General features: G+C 49.7%; 1 long non-coding RNA gene across 1 annotated transcript; it reads left to right on the top strand.

Annotated features, from left to right (window-relative positions):
* Positions 1-17,083, top strand: LOC137522831 (uncharacterized). The gene is made up of 3 exons (XR_011022453.1): positions 1-154; positions 11,114-11,185; positions 16,997-17,083. It is a non-coding gene; the product is annotated as an uncharacterized lncRNA (long non-coding RNA).
* Positions 17,084-18,414: the final 1,331 nt, after the last annotated feature.

Here is an 18,414-nt window from a genome sequence, read left to right as displayed (position 1 = left end):
TAGAAGCCCCGCCCCCCATGTGCATAGGAGGAAGCTGCCCAGTGCCCAGCCCTGAGGAGAGAGCTGCACCAGCCCGCCTGGTTTAAATCAGCTGGTAGAGGCATGTTACTGGTCCAGCAGGTCCACCTCCTCCACAGACTACCACTGCCTGCAGGTAATCTGATATCTCCCTCCCTCTGGCTCACTTGTTTCTTTCTGTCCCTTTTCCTTCTGTCAGCTTGTTCTGCACACACTACTCTTCCCCCCTCCACTCTGTGCTCACACTGTCCTGTGTCCCCCTCCCAGCCAGAGCAGGGACAAGGTCCTCCAGCACCCAAGGCTGAGACACCAAAGTGCGCCCCTTCATCCCTCCCACCTCAGCTGTCCCACACTGATTACTATTAGACTAAGAGGGCCACAGGGCCCACAACCTCCCCAACACCTTAATATCTAGTTATCTGGCTTACAGTCCCTGCTATGTGTCCCCTTTTCTTATTTCTTTCTGCTTCATACACAATTAGGAATGACAGCTGAATGAATTCTGCGCCCCCTCCTACACTGCGCCCTGAGGCTGGAGCCTCTCCAGCCTCTGCCTCGGCCCGGCCCTGCTCCCAGCAGTGTCCTGTGTCCCCCTCCCTGCAGTGTCCTGTGTCCCCCTCCCTGCACTGTCCTGTGTCCCCCTCCCTGCAGTGTCTTGTGTCCCCCTCCCTGCGGTGTCCTGTGTCCCCCTCCCAGCAGTGTCCTGTGTCCCCCTCCCTGCAGTGTCCTGTGTCCCCCTCCCTGCACTGTCCTGTGTCCCCCTCCCTGCACTGTCCTGTGTCCCCCTGCCTGCGGTGTCCTGTGTCCCCCTCCCAGCGGTGTCTTGTGTCCCTCTGCCTGCAGTATCCTGCGTCCCTCTGCTTGCAGTGTCCTGTGTCCCTCTGCCTGCACTGTCCTGTGTCCCCCTCCCAACAGTGCCCTGTGTCCCTCTGCCTGCGGTGTCCTGTGCCCCCCTGCCTGCAGTGTCCTGTGTCCCCCTCCCAGCAGTGTCCTGTGTCCCTCTGCCTGCAGTGTCCTGTGTTTCCCTCCCAGCAGTGTCCTGTGTCCCTCTGCCTGCACTGTCCTGTGTCCCCCTCCCAACAGTGTCCTGTGTCCCTCTGCCTGCGGTGTCCTGTGCCCCCCTGCCTGCAGTGTCCTGTGTCCCCCTCCCAGCAGTGTCCTGTGTCCCTCTGCCTGCAGTGTCCTGTGTCCCCCTCCCAACAGTGTCCTGTGTCCCTCTGCCTGCGGTGTCCTGTGCCCCCCCCTGCCTGCGGTGTCCTGTGTCCCCCTCCCAGCGGTGTCCTGTGTCCCCCTCCCAGCGGTGTCCTGTGTCCCCCTCCCAGCGGTGTCCTGTGTCCCCCTCCCAGCGGTGTCCTGTGTCCCTCTGCCTGCAGTGTCCTGTGTCCCCCTCCCAGCAGTGTCCTGTGTCCCTCTGCCTGCAGTATCCTGTGTCCCTCTGCCTGCGGTGTCCTGTGTCCCCCTCCCTGCGGTGTCCTGTGTCCCTCTGCCTGCGGTGTCCCCCTCCCTGCAGTGTCCTGTGTCCCCTCCCTGCGGTGTCCTGTGTCCCCCTCCCTGCGGTGTCCTGTGTCCCCCTCCCTGCAGTGTCCTGTGTCCCTCTGCCTGTGGTGTCCTGTGTCCCCCTGCCTGCGGTGTCCTGTGTCCCCCTGCCTGCGGTGTCCTGTGTCCCCCTCCCAGCGGTGTCCTCTGTCCCCCTGCCTGCAGTGTCCTGTGTCCCTCTGCCTGCGGTGTCCTGTGTCCCCCTCCCAGGAGTGTCCTCTGTCCCCCTGCCTGCAGTGTCCTGTGTCCCCCTCCCAGCAGTGTCCTGTGTCCCCCTCCCTGCAGTGTCCTGATTTTCAAAGTAATGCCCATGTTTCCCAATGGCTCAGTTCACGCTATATGCCTTTTAAAGAGACTCGGAGATGAGTGTTCCTGCTGTTTTTTTACTTACCGAGGCTTCCTCCAGCCCCATAAGAATGGATGTGTCCCTTGCCGTCCTCCTCAGTGCCTCCGTTCAGCCACAATCTTCCGGTAAGTGGCTCAGTGAGGTCAGCAGTGGACAGCGCAGAAGGCCCCGGTTAATGTTACTGAGTCGACTGTGGCTGAACCGAGGAGCTGAGGAAGACGGCGAGGGACACATCCATGCTTATGGGGCTGGAGGAAGCCCCGGGTAAGTAAAAAAACAGCAGTTGACTCAGCTCTGAGTCTCTTTAATTGAAAGATTTTTCATAATGCACTGCTATGGAAAAGAAAAACTGATTAAAGGGAACCTTAACTTAGAGAGATATAAATGTTTCCTTTTAAACAATACTAGTTGCTTGGCAGTCCTGCTGTTCTGTTTGGCTGCAGTAGTGGCTGAATCACACCTGAAACAAGCATGCAGCTAATCCAGTCTGACTTCAGTCAGAGCACCTGATCTGCATGCTTGTTGAGGGGCTGTGGCTAAAAGTATTAGAGACACAGGATCAGCAGGAGAGTCAGGCAACTGGTATTATTTTAAAAGGAAAAATCCATATCCTTGTCAGTTTAGGTTCCCCTTAAGTGTAAATGGGACCTTAGTCTTGTGTGCGCCTCTTCTCTCTGCCCTGCTGCCACTGTGATTGTAGTAGTAAGTAGTTATAGTGTAATATGCACACTAAGGTACCTTATCATTTTTTTTAAGGGGGGGCCCCAACCAAAACTTTGCTATGGGGCCCCAGGGTTTCTAGCTACGCCCCTGACTGGGAGGTAGTGTTGGGCGAACATCTAGATGTTCGGGTTCGGGCCGAACAGGCCGAACATGGCCGCGATGTTCGGGTGTTCGACCCGAACTCCGAACATAATGGAAGTCAATGGGGACCCGAACTTTTGTGCTTTGTAAAGCCTCTTTACATGCTACATACCCCAAATTTACAGGGTATGTGCACCTTGGGAGTGGGTACAAGAGGAAAAAAATTTTTAGCAAAAAGAGCTTATAGTTTTTGAGAAAATCGATTTTAAAGTTTCAAAGGGAAAACTGTCTTTTAAATGCGGGAAATGTCTGTTTTCTTTGCACAGGTAACATGCTTTTTGTCGGCATGCAGTCATAAATGTAATACATATAAGAGGTTCCAGGAAAAGGGACCGGTAACGCTAACCCAGCAGCAGCACACGTGATGGAACAGGAGGAGGGTGGCGCAGGAGGAGAAGGCCACGCTTTGAGACACAACAACCCAGGCCTTGCATGAAGACAAGAAGCGTGCGGATAGCATGCTTTGTACCGCCATGTAGTTATAAATGTAATAAAGATAAGTGGTTCAATAAACAGGGACCACGCGGCAACGCTAACCCAGCAGCAGCACACGTGATGGAACAGGAGGAGGCGCAGGAGGAGAAGGCCACGCTTTGTGAGACACAACAACCCAGGCCTTGCATGAGGACAAGAACCGTGCGGATAGCATGCTTTGTACCGCCATGCAGTCATAAATGTAATAAAGATAAGTGGTTCAATAAACAGGGACCACGCGGCAACGCTAACCCAGCAGCAGCAGACGTGATGGAACAGGAGGAGGCGCAGGAGGAGAAGGCCACGCTTTGTGAGACACAACAACCCAGGCCTTGCATGAGGACAAGAAGCGTGCGGATAGCATGCTTTGTACCGCCATGCAGTCATAAATGTAATAAAGATAAGAGGTTCCATAAACAGGGACCAGCAACGCTAACCCAGCAGCAGCAGCAGCACACGTGATGGAACAGGAGCAGGCGCAGGAGGAGAAGGCCATGCTTTTTGAGACACAACAACCCAGGCCTTGGATGAGGACAAAAAGCGTGCGGATATAGCAGCAATGCTTTTTGCCGCCATGCAGTCATAAATGTAATACAGATGAGAGGTTCAATAAACAGGGACCGGAAACGCTACACCATCCCAGATGTTCACTGGTCATGTTACTTGGTTGGGGTCCTGGAGTGTTGCGTAGTCATTTCCAATCCAGGATTGATTCATTTTAATTTGAGTCAGACGGTCTGCATTTTCTGTGGAGAGGCGGATACGCCGATCTGTGACGATGCCTCCGGCAGCACTGAAACAGCGTTCCGACATAACGCTGACTGCCGGGCAAGCCAGCACCTCTATTGCGTACATTGCCAGTTCGTGCCAGGTGTCTAGCTTCGATACCCAATAGTTGAAGGGTGCGGATGGATTGTTCGACACAGCTACATCATCTGACATGTAGTCCTTGACCATCTTCTCCAGGCGATCGGTGTTGGAGGTGGATCTGCACGCTTGCTGTTCAGTGGGCTGCTGCTGCATGGGTGTCAGAAAATTTTCCCACTCCAAGGACACTGCCGATACCATTCCCTTTTGGGCACTAGCTGCGGCTTGCGTTAGTTGCTGCCCTCCTGGTCGTCCTGGGTTTGCGGAAGTCAGTCTGTCGGCGTACAACTGGCTAGAGGAGGGGGAGGATGTCAATCTCCTCTCTAAAGTCTCCACAAGGGCCTGCTGGTATTCTTCCATTTTGACCTGTCTGACTCTTTCTTCAAGCAGTTTTGGAACATTGTGTTTGTACCGTGGATCCAGAAGGGTATAAACCCAGTAATTGGTGTTGTCCAGAATGCGCACAATGCGTGGGTCGCGTTCAATGCAGTCTAGCATGAATTGAGCCATGTGTGCCAGAGTCCTACCAGAATCCTCATCATCCTCTTGTGAGCGTTGTGATAGTTGTTGTGATGCATCATAGTCGTCACCTTCCTCCTGGTCTCCTTCTGCTGACCATTCGTGCTGAATTGTGGAAGTCCAACGTGCACCGCTCTGGCCCTCGTCAGTGGTGGCATGAAATTCCTGCTCCAACTCCAGCTGTTCCTCCTCCTCTTCTTCGTCATAGCTGCTGGGGCCAGCGTTCCCTGAGGCGGATGGCCTGATGTTGGTACCATCACGCTGATCGTTTTCTCCTTCAAATTCCCCCAGTTGCATCATGACAGCTGTTTCCTTGATTTTCAACATTGACCTCTTCAGTAAACACAGCAGTGGTATGGTAATGCTGACTGAAGAGTTGTCACTGCTCACAAGCAACGTGGATTGCTCAAAATTTTGGAGGACTTGGCAGAGGTCCAACATGTTGGCCCAATCGGATCCACAGAAGCTTGGCAGCTGTCCGGATGCGCCTCGGTACTGCGCCGTCATGTACTGGACCACTGCACTCTTCTGCTCACAAAAGCGTGCTAGCATGTGCAGCGTAGAATTCCAGCGCGTAGGGACATCACACAGCAAGCGATGGTGGGGGAGATTGAGGCGCTCCTGCATCTTGGCGAGTGCCCCCGAAGCAGTACTGGAATTTCTACAATGTTTGGCCACTCGACGCACCTTCAACAGAAGATCGGCCACGCCTGGGTATGTCCTCAGGAACCGCTGAACTACTAGGTTCATCACTTGCGCCAGGCAAGGGATGTGTGTCAGCTTAGCCAACCTTAAAGCGCGAATGAGATTACTCCCATTATCACACACAACCATGCCCGGTTTCAGGTCCAGCGGTGCCAGCCACAAATCCGTCTGTTCCTTTATTCCCTTCCAAATTTCCTCCCCTGTGTGCTGCTTATCCCCAAGGCAGATCAGCTTCAGCAACGCTTGCTGACGCATGCCAACAGCTGTGCTGCACTGCTTCCACGATCCTACTGCTGCTGGGTTAGCGTTTCCGGATGAGGTACAGCTTTGAGATGCGTTGGAGGAGAAGGAGTCAGAGAGGTAGGTGCTGCTGTTGTTATCCAGTGGGAGGGACGGCGGTGCAGCTGTTTGCGGCGTGGGCAACACCCGCGCCGTAGCAGGTGAGGAATCGCTGCCAGGCTCCACAAGGTTCACCCAGTGCGCGGTAAGGGAGATGTATCGACCCTGGCCGAACGCACTCGTCCAAGTGTCAGTGGTGAGGTGAACCTTGCAGGCAACGGCATTCTTCAAGCTTCGGGTTATTTTGCTGACCACGTGCTCATGCAACTCAGGCACTGCAGAGCGCGCAAAGTGGTAGCGGCTGGGAACCACGTAACGTGGGATGGCCACTGACATCATGCCCTTGAAGCTGTTTGTCTCCACCACTCGATATGGCAGCATTTCGCAGGCCAGAAGCTTGGCTATGCTGGCTGTTACTGCCACGGCCCGGGGGTCATTTGCTGGCAATTTCCTCTTGCGCTCAAACATCTCCGACACAGACAACTGAACCGTAGCGCTGCACACGGAAGGGCTGTTGGTTGTTGTGTTTGATGAACACTGGGAGACCTCAAGAGCACTACTCCGGAAAGTGACAGTGTCAGCGTCGTCTGATGTTTGTGAATGTTGTGAACCACGCAATGGCTGGGCTACTGCTGCTGCTGAGGCGGGTCTGGTGGTGAGTCTGGTGAACCCAAGGGAGGCAGTGTTGCTGGTAACCTGTCCTGCCGCATTTGCCCAGAGTGGGATGTTTGGATAGCATGTGGCGGCTCATGCTGGTGGTGGAGAGGTTGTTAATACTTTTCCCCCTGCTCAGGCGGGTCTTGCACACCTTGCAAATCGCCATGGTAACATCCTCAGTGCAGTCTTCAAAGAAAGCCCAGACTTTGGAGCACCTGCCTCCTTGCTGGCGATTTCTGTTTGCTCCTCTTTTGCCTCTCACTTGAACTTCCACGCTTGTGGTGCCTGAAATTGCGCGCCGCCTACCTTGTGGCACAAGGCGAACTCGTGCAGCAGTGGGTTCTACAACAGACTCATCTGTGCTGCTGCTACGACGGCGATGTTCTCGTTCACAAACAAAATCTGGGTCTATGTCCACATTGTCCATACCCTCCTCTTCCATCTCCTCAAACTCGTCATATGTCATTGTGGGGGGCCGTCGCCGTGGAGTAGAGCTCCCCAGAACAACCTCTGCGCAGCTCACTCCAACGTCGTCTTCCAGATCTTGTCGGCCGACCTCCTGCAATTGCAACCCCTCCTGCCCAACTTGCTCTGGGATTTGGGTTTCCGAGTCCTCCTCGGACTCGCCTTGTATTTCAGTGCGCGGTGCATTTCCCACAGTTAATGGTTGTGAATCCGGGCACAACATTTCTGGCTGTTCCTCCATTGACCTTTGAAAGGTGGAAGTTTGTTGGGCTGGGAATAGCTCCTGCGAATACCCCATTGTGTCCTGAGGTAATTCATCGGACTGGTTATCTGGCAGTTGTGTGCGTGGTGTCGCTGCCGGTTGTGTCAGCTTTGTGCCCACTGGCTCCTTGTAACTGGCTGAGGACTCGGACCTCGTGTGTGATGTGCTGGTGCTGCTTAACCCACTGCTGGACGCTTGAGAGGTCATCCAAGTAATTATCTGGTCCTGTTCTTTTGGATTTGTGAGGGTTGTTGTCCTGGACAACATGGGCGGTATTGAGTGGGTTTTCTTGGGTGCTCCCCTGTGGCCTGTACGTGAACCGTCAGGGGAAACACCTCTTCCCTTGCCCCTTCCTCTTTCACCGGATTTCTTTCTCATTTCACTTATCCTTACAGTACACGCTGACTGGCAGCAGTACAGTGGCAGTACAGAAATGCTATACAGTACCACTATTCCCAGCAGCGACACAGAGCACAATGCTATACAGTGGCGGGTGAGTGGTGTACCACTATTCCCAGCAGTGACACAGAGCACAATGCTATACAGTGGCAGGTGAGCGGTGTACTACTGTTCCCAGGCCCAGCAGACACAGAGTGGAAGTAAACACAATGCTATATAGTCTGGCTGAGCGGTGTACACAGAGTGGCAGTACACACAATGCTATATAGTCTGGCTGAGCGGTGTACACAGAGTGGCAGTACACAATGCTATATAGTCTGGCTGAGCCGTGTACACAGAGTGTCAGTAAACAATGCTATATATAGCGTGGCTGAGCGAGGTACACAGTGGCAGTACACACAATGCTATATAGTCTGGCTGAGCGGTGTACACACAGTGTCAGTAAACAATGGTATATAGTCTGGCTGAGCGGTGTACACAGAGTATCAGTAAACAATGGTATATAGTCTGGCTGAGCGGTGTACACAGTGGCAGTACACACAATGCTATATAGTCTGGCTGAGCGGTGTACACAGAGTGGCAGTACACACAATGATATATAGTCTGGCTGAGCCGTGTACACAGAGTGGCAGTACACACAATGCTATATAGTCTGGCTGAGCGGTGTACACAGAGTGTCAGTAAACAATGCTATATATAGCGTGGCTGAGCGAGGTACACAGTGGCAGTACACACATTGCTATATAGTCAGGCTGAGCCGTGTACACAGAGTGTCAGTAAACAATGGTATATAGTCTGGCTTAGCGGTGTACACAGAGTGTCAGTAAACAATGGTATATAGTCTGGCTGAGCGGTGTACACAGAGTGGCAGTAAACACAATGCTATATATAGCGTGGCTGAGCGAGGTGCACAGTGGCAGTACACACAATGCTATATAGTCAGGCTAAGCCGTGTACACAGAGTGGCAGTAAACACAATGCTATATATAGCGTGGCTGAGCGAGGTGCACAGTGGCAGTACACACAATGCTATATAGTCAGGCTGAGCCGTGTACACAGAGTGTCAGTAAACAATGGTATATAGTCTGGCTGAGCGGTGTACACAGAGTGTCAGTAAACAATGGTATATAGTCTGGCTGAGCGGTGTACACAGAGTGGCAGTAAACACAATGCTATATATAGCGTGGCTGAGCGAGGTGCACAGTGGCAGTACACACAATGCTATATAGTCAGGCTAAGCCGTGTACACAGAGTGTCAGAAAACACAATGCTATATATAGCGTGGCTGAGCGAGGTGCACAGTGGCAGTACACACAATGCTATATAGTCAGGCTAAGCCGTGTACACAGAGTGTCAGAAAACACAATGCTATATATAGCGTGGCTGAGCGAGGTGCACAGTGGCAGTACACACAATGCTATATAGCCAGGCTAAGCCGTGTACACAGAGTGTCAGAAAACACAATGCTATATATAGCGTGGCTGAGCGAGGTACACAGTGGCAGTAAACAATGCTATATATATATAGTGTGGCTGAGCGAGCGGTGTACTACTGTTCCCAGCAGCGACACACAATGACTGGGGGGGACCCTGGCTAGCGTGGCTGGAGAGCGAACTACCCTGCCTGCCTACCCAAAGCTAAACCCACAGAGAAATGGCGGAGATATGACGTGGTTCGGGTATTTATTTACCCGAACCACTTGACCGCTCGGCCAATCAGAGCGCGTTCGGGCCCGAACCACGTGACCCGTTCGGCCAATCACAGCGCTGCGCTCTTAGTTCGGCCATGTGGCCGAACGGTTTGGCCGAGCACCGTCAGGTGTTCGGCCGAACTCGAACATCACCCGAACAGGGTGATGTTCTGCAGAACCCGAACAGTGGCGAACATTGTTCGCCCAACACTACTGGGAGGCAACGGCAGCGAATGGCTGACTGCAGAGCTGCGGCGAGGGGACATGCTGGGAGCGTGGGGCTGGAGGAAGCCCCGGGTAAGTAGCACTTATTTCATTAAAAATGCCTGATAACTCCTTTAAACCCCCCCCCCCCCCCACACACACACACACAAACCTACCTACCCGGTGATGCCTAACCCCACTCCTGCCCACCCACCATACAAACTACTTGCCTGACACCTACCCCCCCCCCCCCCCTCCAACTACCTGTTTGACAGTGCCTAACTGCCTGCCTCCCCCCTCCCCTGCCGCCAATCACACCACAAGAAGAAAAAACGTTCCCCCTCAGGCCAGGGTCAGAATGGGGATGATTATCACACAAAAAAAAAAAACTCAGAGGGCACTGGCCTGGGCAGAGAATTGAATTTGACAGCAGTAGCAGGCAGGCAGCAAAGTGTGAGTAACTCAGTGACAAGAAGGGAGAAGAAGTACAGAAACAAAATTTATAAAAAACCACCTTCTCCTCTGGCGACCTGGACCCGACCTCCTCTATCCTCCTGTCTCCTCAGACCTACACCTCCTCCTCCTCCACAGCAGCAAGCAGCTATAGGTGGCATCTCTGACTCCCAGCCCCCCTGAGTGTCCGACTCCTCCAGCCAGGACAGCCAGCCACTCGTAGCCACAGCTCCAGGCCCCCAGCCCCCCCAGCACAGAAAGCTGAAGAGTGAGACAGCTCACTCCGATGACACCGCAGGCACAGCAGCAAGTTGCGGGCGGCAATGGCTCCAGGCGGGGGGCAGAGTCAAGCAGGGTCAACCCACCGGGCTGGAGAGGACCTAAGCTATTTACACAGAGGCGCCAGGCTATGTACCGGACTGCATTGGTGATATGCTCCTATTTATTGCCTGAGGAAGTGGGATATACCCGCGAAACGCGTTGCACCTTGTTCGGAGTATGTAAATAAACTGATTTTTGCTTAAAACAGCAATTTTTGTGTCTGTTTTGGAGGGGTAAGTCCACCGCTACCTACTTCATTTTAACCATTTTAAAGAAATATTGTTTTTACCCTGTTGGCGCCTCTGTACTACTTTTGTAAGCTATTTGTGTCCTTGTGCCGCTCACATCCACCGCAGGCGCAGCCACGCACAAGGGCACACCACGGCCGGCCGCCTCAGCCCCTTCTCTGATTGGATACTTCAACTTGCCGGGAAATATCGCACGAGGTTGCGATCCCCACTGCGAACCTGTCACCTGTGGTATGTCTGCGGCCGCTGCGTATAGCAGCGGCTGGCCCTAATTACTTTAGATTCGGGCGGCCCGGGGGGCAATTGCCCCCCATCCCCCTGGGCCAGTCCTCCCCTGTTGTGAGGTCATGCTGCCTAATTATGTTGTTTGGGGGGAATCCGCTGCCTAAATATTTGGAGGGGGAGGGGATAAAGACTGCCTAATTGTGATGTTTGGGGAATGTTTTGCCTAAGTAGGTTGTTTGGAAGGGTACATGCTGCCTAATTATCTTGTTTTGGGGGATATGTTGACTACTTATGTTGTTTGGGGGAGATGTCTGCTGTTTTTTTAACAGGAAAATGTTGTTGCTATTTATACAATACACAACACGCACAAGACTGCCTAAATATCTCAACAACCCACCCCTCTACTGGAGACTGCCTCCCTCCCTGCCTCGCATGGTTAATTGCAATGTTCATTTTATTATGCTTCATATGTCTGTTTTTTAAAATATTAATTTATTTTATTTTTTATTGTATTTATAAAGCGCCAACATATTACAAGGATGATGGTGATGCCACTCATTTCTAGTGTATCGAGGGATGCCCTGGATCTTACAGTATGTATTTTAGCAAGCCTCTGCCTATAACTCTTACCACACCAGCTTTTGATTTCCAGCAGTTCTGTTTCCTGTTCACCGATGTTAGAGTTGAACCATATGCACATACTGTTTTATGACTTTGGAAGCACATTATAAGTGAATTCATAAACGTATTGCTCACATGACAGACAGATGATTGCTAGTGGGGTATAGATTGCACAAACCACTACACTGGCTGGGAAAACTTACATCTGACCACTAGCCTCCACCACCCACCATCCCCCCACAAATGATCGTTTAGCTTTATATTTCAGATGCTTCTAGCTTCTGATAGACGACCTCTAGGCTAGGCCTACACATGTGAGTCCCACCCAGTTCTAGTGCATTAAGACTACTGGAAATAAAGTCCTACCACAGAGTGGCGTAACTATCACCCCTGTGACCCCTGCAGTCAAAGGGAGGCCTGGGACAGTCGGGGGGCCTACCAAATATTTAAAGGAACTCTGAGCAGAGGTAAAAAAAAAAACAAAACACAGAAATCTGGACTTACCTGGGGCTTCCTTCAGCCACCCATAGCCCGTGAGATTCTTCAGTCCCCTGTGGGTCCCCTCTGTGGTCCTGCAGATGGCTCTGTAAACCTTACGACTTCAGCTGAAGTCATGCATATGTGGCCCATCCAGGCATCCGGTGCAATCCTGCGCAATCCGGGTCCTGCGCATGTACTCAAAAGACTGAACCTTGCATGTGCAGGACCATTACGGCAGCGGGTGCGATGACACGCCGGGTGCCTGGACACATGCGTGACTTCAGCCAAAGTCTTCAGGTTCACAGAACCACCAGCTGGACCATGGAGGGGACCCAGAGGACACTCTAGGACCTTGTGGACTAAGGGTAGTGTTGGGCGAACAGTGTTCGCCACTGTTCGGGTTCTGCAGAACATCACCCTGTTCGGGTGATGTTTGAGTTCGGCCGAACACCTGATGGTGTTCGGCCTTTTAAGTTCGGGTTCGCCCCGAACTACTGAATGGCCGCCGAACAGGGCCGAACAGGGCCCCTGTTCGGCCGAACAGGGCCCTGTTCGCCCGAACATGCCGCAATACAGCCCCCCTATGGGGTCGCAGGCATAAGGGGGGAGCATGCTTCGATCGCGGGGGGGGGTCGGAAATTCCCCCCACCCCCTCCGCTAGCGCTCCCCCTCTGCCCGCTTCCCCATAAAAAAAGTTTAAGGCAAGTTAAATAGTACTTGGTGGTTGGCCTGGCACTGGCAGTGGAGTGAGGAGGAGGAGGAGTCCGAGTAGCAGAGTGACGCGTTGAGGCCGGGCAGCGGGCGGTTCAGCGGTAGTACCCTTGTGGTACTTCCGCCCTTTCTCTGACCTCACGTCCTCTACGTGATGACGCATACGAGGGTACGCGTGACGCGTACCCTCGTATGCAGAGGACGTGAGGTCAGAGAAAGGGCGGAAGTACCACAAGGGTACTACCGCTGAACCGCCCGCTGCCCGGCCTCAACGCGTCACTCTGCTACTCGGACTCCTCCTCCTCCTCACTCCACTGCCAGTGCCAGGCCAGCCACCAAGTACTATTTAACTTGCCTTAAACTTTTTTTATGGGGAAGCGGGCAGAGGGGGGAGCGCTAGCAGAGAGTGTGGGGGGAATTTCCGACCCCCCCCCCCCGCGATCGGGGCATGCTCCCCCCTTATGCCTGCGACCCCATAGGGCCCCCAAAATGGGCATGTTCGGGGGTCCCATTGACTTCCATTGAGTTCGGCGTTCGGGCCGAACATGCCGAACATCTGGCCCATGTTCGGCCTGTTCGGCCCGAACCCGAACATCCAGGTGTTCGCCCAACACTAGCTAAGGGGGGGGGGGGGGGGGCTGGAGGAAGCCCCAGGTGAGTCCAGAGTCCTTTTTTTAACGTCTGCTCAGGGTCCCTTTAAAAGTGAGATGGACCACACATGGTAAAGTGGAGGAGGCTGAACTCACTCCAGAAGCTTCTGGGTTTGTTTTTCCCCTCAACTCTTAGTAGGTCTTTAAAGTACCGTATGCCAAATCCTCATAATTAGACAAGTAGCCTACACCTTTCCTAACAATCACTTTGGCCTCACTATTATTAGGTCTTCTCCGGAATGACAGTTGCACCCCTAACTTTGCAGCACATTATCTTTCCACCAGTTACCTTGATCAGGCTATAGAGTGAAGACTAGTGCGTTGTAAATGGGTTTCCTGTAATTAGGGTCATCTTGTGAGCCACGCTTTTATGGAAGCTGTGAATCTGCTATTAATCTGCTTCTATAAAGTGCTCCCACTGTCATAAAACAGAAGCCTCAATTGTAATTTAATTGCCATTTTCTAAAATAAAACCATTCCCCGCTAAAAATAAATTATTGATACATGGTTAATAACTCCAGCGCTAATTCATCTGTGTCAGGCGATGAGTAGTGATTTGAGGAGAAGTAAGGTACAAGACACTTGCAGGGTTCATGCCTGGAGACGCATTTCATAGCCCATGATGAGTGATTCATCCCAGCTGGCACACAATGAAATACACAGCCTTCAGACTGGCAGTGTTATAGAATAACCTTCAATAAGTCTTCACCCTACAGGAACAGGAAGCTGCCATGGGTGTACTATCAGGGGTGACTGCACGTTTTATCTGATTATAATGACTTTTAGCAATTCACTGTTTCATTTTAGAGGGGATGCTAAAATAGATGATCAGTTCATAAAGAAGGGCTTAAAGAGAAACTCCAGTGAAAATAATTTAATCAAAAAAAGTGCTTCATTTTCACAATAATTATGTATAAAGGATTTAGTCAGTGTTTGCCCATTGTAAAATCTTTTAAATCCCCGATTTACATTCTGACATTTATTACATGGTGACATTTTTACTGTTGGCAGGTGATGTAGCTGCTGCATGATTTTTTGGCAGTTGGAAACAGCTGTAAACAGCTATTTCCCACAATGCAGCAAGGTTCACAGACAGGAAACTGTCAAGAGTATGTACTTGTCTTGTTTCTTGTGGGAGGGGTTTCACCATAATATCAGCCATACAGCGCCCCCTGATGGTCTGTTTGTGAAAAGGAATAGATTTCTCATGTAAAAGGGGGTATCAGCTACTGATTGGGATAAAGTTCAATTCTTGGTCGGAGTTTCTCTTTATGGCTGATATTGTGGTGAAACCCCTCCCACAAGAAACAAGACAAGTGCGTACTCTTGACAGTTTCCTGTCTGTGAACCTTGCTGCATTGTGGGAAATAGCTGTTTACAGCTGTTTCCAATTGCCAAAAAAAGCATGCAGCAGCTACATCACCTGCCAACAGTAAAAATGTCACCATGTGATAAATGTCATAATGTTAATCATGGATCTAAAAGATTTTACAATGGGCAAACACTGACTAAATCATTTATACATAATTATTGTAAAAATGAAGCACTTTTTTATTACATTATTTTCACTGGAGTTCCTCTTTAAAGGACCACTATCATGAAAAAGTAGACAGTTAAAATCTGACAGAAACAACTTTTTTTTTTAACCAGTCCATCTCCTCATGGGTGATTCTCAGGGTTTTCTTTGTTTTCAACAGCATTTCCTGAACAGGGGTTGCAAAGTCTAACTGACAAAATAGTGTGCAAGTGAGTAAGGAGGCTGGCCAGTGTCTTACTATGTTGGCAGTTAAACTGCTGTTCAGGAAATGCTGTTGAAAATAGAGAAAACCATGAGAATCCCCGTGAGGAGATGGACTGGTCCAAAACCTGTCGGTTCTGTCATATTTTAACTGCCTACTTTTTGCACAATTGTGGTCCTTTAAAGAGAAACTTTACCAAAATATGCCAGTAGGGGGGGGGGGGGGGGGGGTAATAAATCAATACTTTGCATATTGAGAAGTTAAAGAATAGATCTGCATACTGCTTGTCTGGCAGTTGGAAACAGTCGTTATTTCCCACAGTGCAGCAAATGACTGTCAGGTCCATGGCTCTGACATCACACTGTGGGTGGGGAGGGTTTCACCACAATATATAGAGCCATATACAGACCGTCCTGATGATCTATTTGATAAAAGGTGAAGATTTCCCATGGGAAAGGGGGTATCAGCTACTGATTGGGATGAAGTTCAATTCTTGGTTAAAGTTCCTCTTTAAAAGCTCCTCTCCAATTATAAATCATGTGGCCCACCAGCAAGACTTTGAAGGGGCCTGCCAATACACCCTCTTCTTTATTTCCTCTTGTTGACCTTTAGAACCTGGGCGCCCATCTTGCAAGGATCATAAAACAAGGGTCAACCAACGAGAGGTCATCAAGATCTTCACACCCATAAAAAGTGTAGCCACAAAAACACCTAATCTAGAGGATGGACCCCCTGTATGGAACGAAGGGAAGGTAAGTAATTTGAGACACTCCCCCACAGATCTGCCCCTCCTCAGTGGGTCTTCCCTATGGTTATGCCCTTCCTTTCACACCTGACGTACCAACTGAATAGTCATTTAATATTAATGTCCTGCTATGTTTTTTTAAACAATGTAAATTTTTACATAAAGAGGGATGTTATGAGAGCTGTGCTGTGTTGTCTATTTGCTGTTTCATCTTCATCAGCCATTGACAGGCCAGACACATATACAGTGCGTTATCCCGCTGGAATGTACCACAAACATGCCAATGTGAAGGCACCAGTGAAATATAATTGCATTGAATTTTGATGCAATTATATTGACTGCTGGGCTGAGACACAACGGTCATAGTATGAAAGAAGCCTTCACTACAGTCTGAGTCAACTTCATCTGCAGAGAATAAGTCATTTACAGCCTTGGTTTCTTAAAGGTAACCTAAACTGAATTTAAAAAAAAGTCTAACTTACCTGGGGCTTCTACCAGACCACTGCAGCCGCCCTGTGCCCACGCTGTCACGGAACAATCCTCTGGTCCCCACCGCAACCCTTTTGCGCATGCGCAGTAGAGATTTTTTCATGCTGCGCATGCACAGAGCGCTCCCGTACACGGATCGCTTTGTTGGGATCACTTTGTCACCGCGTGTGCACAGGGCGTCTGCAGGGGGCTGGTAGAAGCCCTAGGTAAGTTAAACTATTTTTTTTTCTACTGTTAAGGTTCACGTTATCCATTGCAGTGACAAAAATCGGAAAAAAAATTGTATGGGACTGACCATAAACAATTATCTTATTATATTGCATGTTACTTCAGGCAGGCATCCCTTCAAAAACAAAACAAAAACAAAGTACTTTTGACATGATTGCATGCCTGCACCTTAAGAAAATCATAGCTGGCCGCAGTCTGAAATGAAAAAATAATTGATAATAATAAATAACACATTACAAAAATAACTTAATTTTTAAAAAATTGCAGTTTTTCTTTAAAGGGGTTCTTTCGCGAAAAAAGTAGGCAGTTAAAAAATGTGACAGATGACAGGTTTGGGGCCAGTCCATCTTTTTAAGGGGGATTCTCAGGGCTTTCTTTGTTTTCAACAGCATTTCCTGAACAACAGTTGCAAAATCTAACTGACATAATAGTGTGCAAGTGATTAGGGAGGCCGGCTGGTATCTTGCTATTTTGGTAGTTAAACTGCTGTTCAGGAAATGCTGTTGAAAACAAAGAAAGCCCTGAGAATCCCCCTTAAAAAGATGGACTGGCCCAAAACCTGTCATTTGTCACATTTTTTAACTGCCTACTTTTTTCGCGAAAGAACCCCTTTAAGGCACCCAGTCTTATCCCCAGCTCCCTATACAATGCTTAATGGGAGAAGACTAGTGATATAGATCAGGCTTGACTTAGCTGTAGCTCCCCTAACTGCATTTCCTAGTGTACACTTTATACTTCTAGGGTACTCTGTCTATGACCTGTTAGTGATTTGCTACCCAATTTATTCCGTCCTGCTGTGCCCATACGGAGCCCAATTCTGGAAGATGATGAGAGACTTAGCAAAAGCCACAAGATGAAGGACTGTGCACAATGAATGCATCTGTCAGAAACACAATGCGCCAGGAGAAATGGGCCAAAATGACATGGAAAGAAGAGAAATTAAAGCGCAGACACAATAAATCTATATACTTTTCAGACAAAATGATAAAATGTAGGTCATTTTTTAGCCTCGGCTGTAGATCCACAAGCTTTTTATGTGCACCATATATTTTCCTATTACTAGGTCTTAACGTTGTGTTTTGATATGTGCATTATGTTTTGCTGTATTTGAGTCATGGTTTTCAGAGTGTGCTTTTTTTATATTGTTCAAATTCGCAGTGTTTTTACAGAGAGGAAGAAGAGCCAGCTAGGCAGGTGGGCGATTATATTTTGCATCTTTGGAGGAAATGTTTTCATTATGTGTTATACAGAAGGTCTTGCAATGTAAACTGAACTAATGGGCCACTTCATGTAGAGCAGGTTCAGGTAAGGCTGAGGTCGATATAACCTTGAAGGACTTGTGGTGAATCATGAATTGCACCTGTCTTTTGTTATGTGTAGGTAACAGGTTCTTCACAAGGCCAGATTTATATTTTTTGTGACCCTAGACCAAGTATGTTGTCACCCCCCTTTCTAGCGCTTCCATTCCACGTGTATCCACCTCTTCTATGTGTATAGAGAGCAGAGGATAGAGCCAGCGCTCACCACATGGGCTGCATCTGAATGACTTATCCACCTCATGTGCACCGCTTATACAGCTCAAATACACACTCAGCAATCAAACAGATGCAAAACATATGCAAAACTAAATACTTACCATGCAAACAGGAAAAGCACAATGGGAGCTGCTAGCCTGGTAGTTACAAAATTATGGAAACAAATACAGGTAGAAGGCTGCGCGTCCCTGACCTAATACTACGGTTGAATGGTTACTCGCTGTGGTGTACACCGCCCCTCCTAGACTAAAATTGCACGCCCCGCATCCAAACAATGCAATACTGGTTTATGTAGAAAGTTTATCTTCCATTATAGTTTGCATGTAAAATACAATCTACTAGACATCTGCACCAACGTTGAGGTAATTCTCCGTAGCAGATGTCCTACACTATCTAACCTAAGTTAAAAGCATATGTCCTAACCCTGGGAGCAGCTAAGCAAAAAATGTGTAACTTACATTCAATATAGAGAGCAGAGGATAGAGCCAGCGCTCACCACATGGGCTGCATCTGAATGACTTATCCACCTCATGTGCACCACTTATATAGCTCAAATACACACTCAGAAATAAAGCATGTGTATTCTATGTGTATCATCCATGTACAGCAGCCCCTCTCTTTCAT

The sequence above is a fragment of the Hyperolius riggenbachi genome, chromosome 6 (genome assembly GCF_040937935.1).
Source record: "Hyperolius riggenbachi isolate aHypRig1 chromosome 6, aHypRig1.pri, whole genome shotgun sequence".
Taxonomy (NCBI): Eukaryota; Metazoa; Chordata; class Amphibia; order Anura; family Hyperoliidae; genus Hyperolius; species Hyperolius riggenbachi.
The sequence above is the reverse complement of the archived record's forward strand: the minus strand, read 5'-3'. Positions and strand labels throughout refer to the sequence as shown.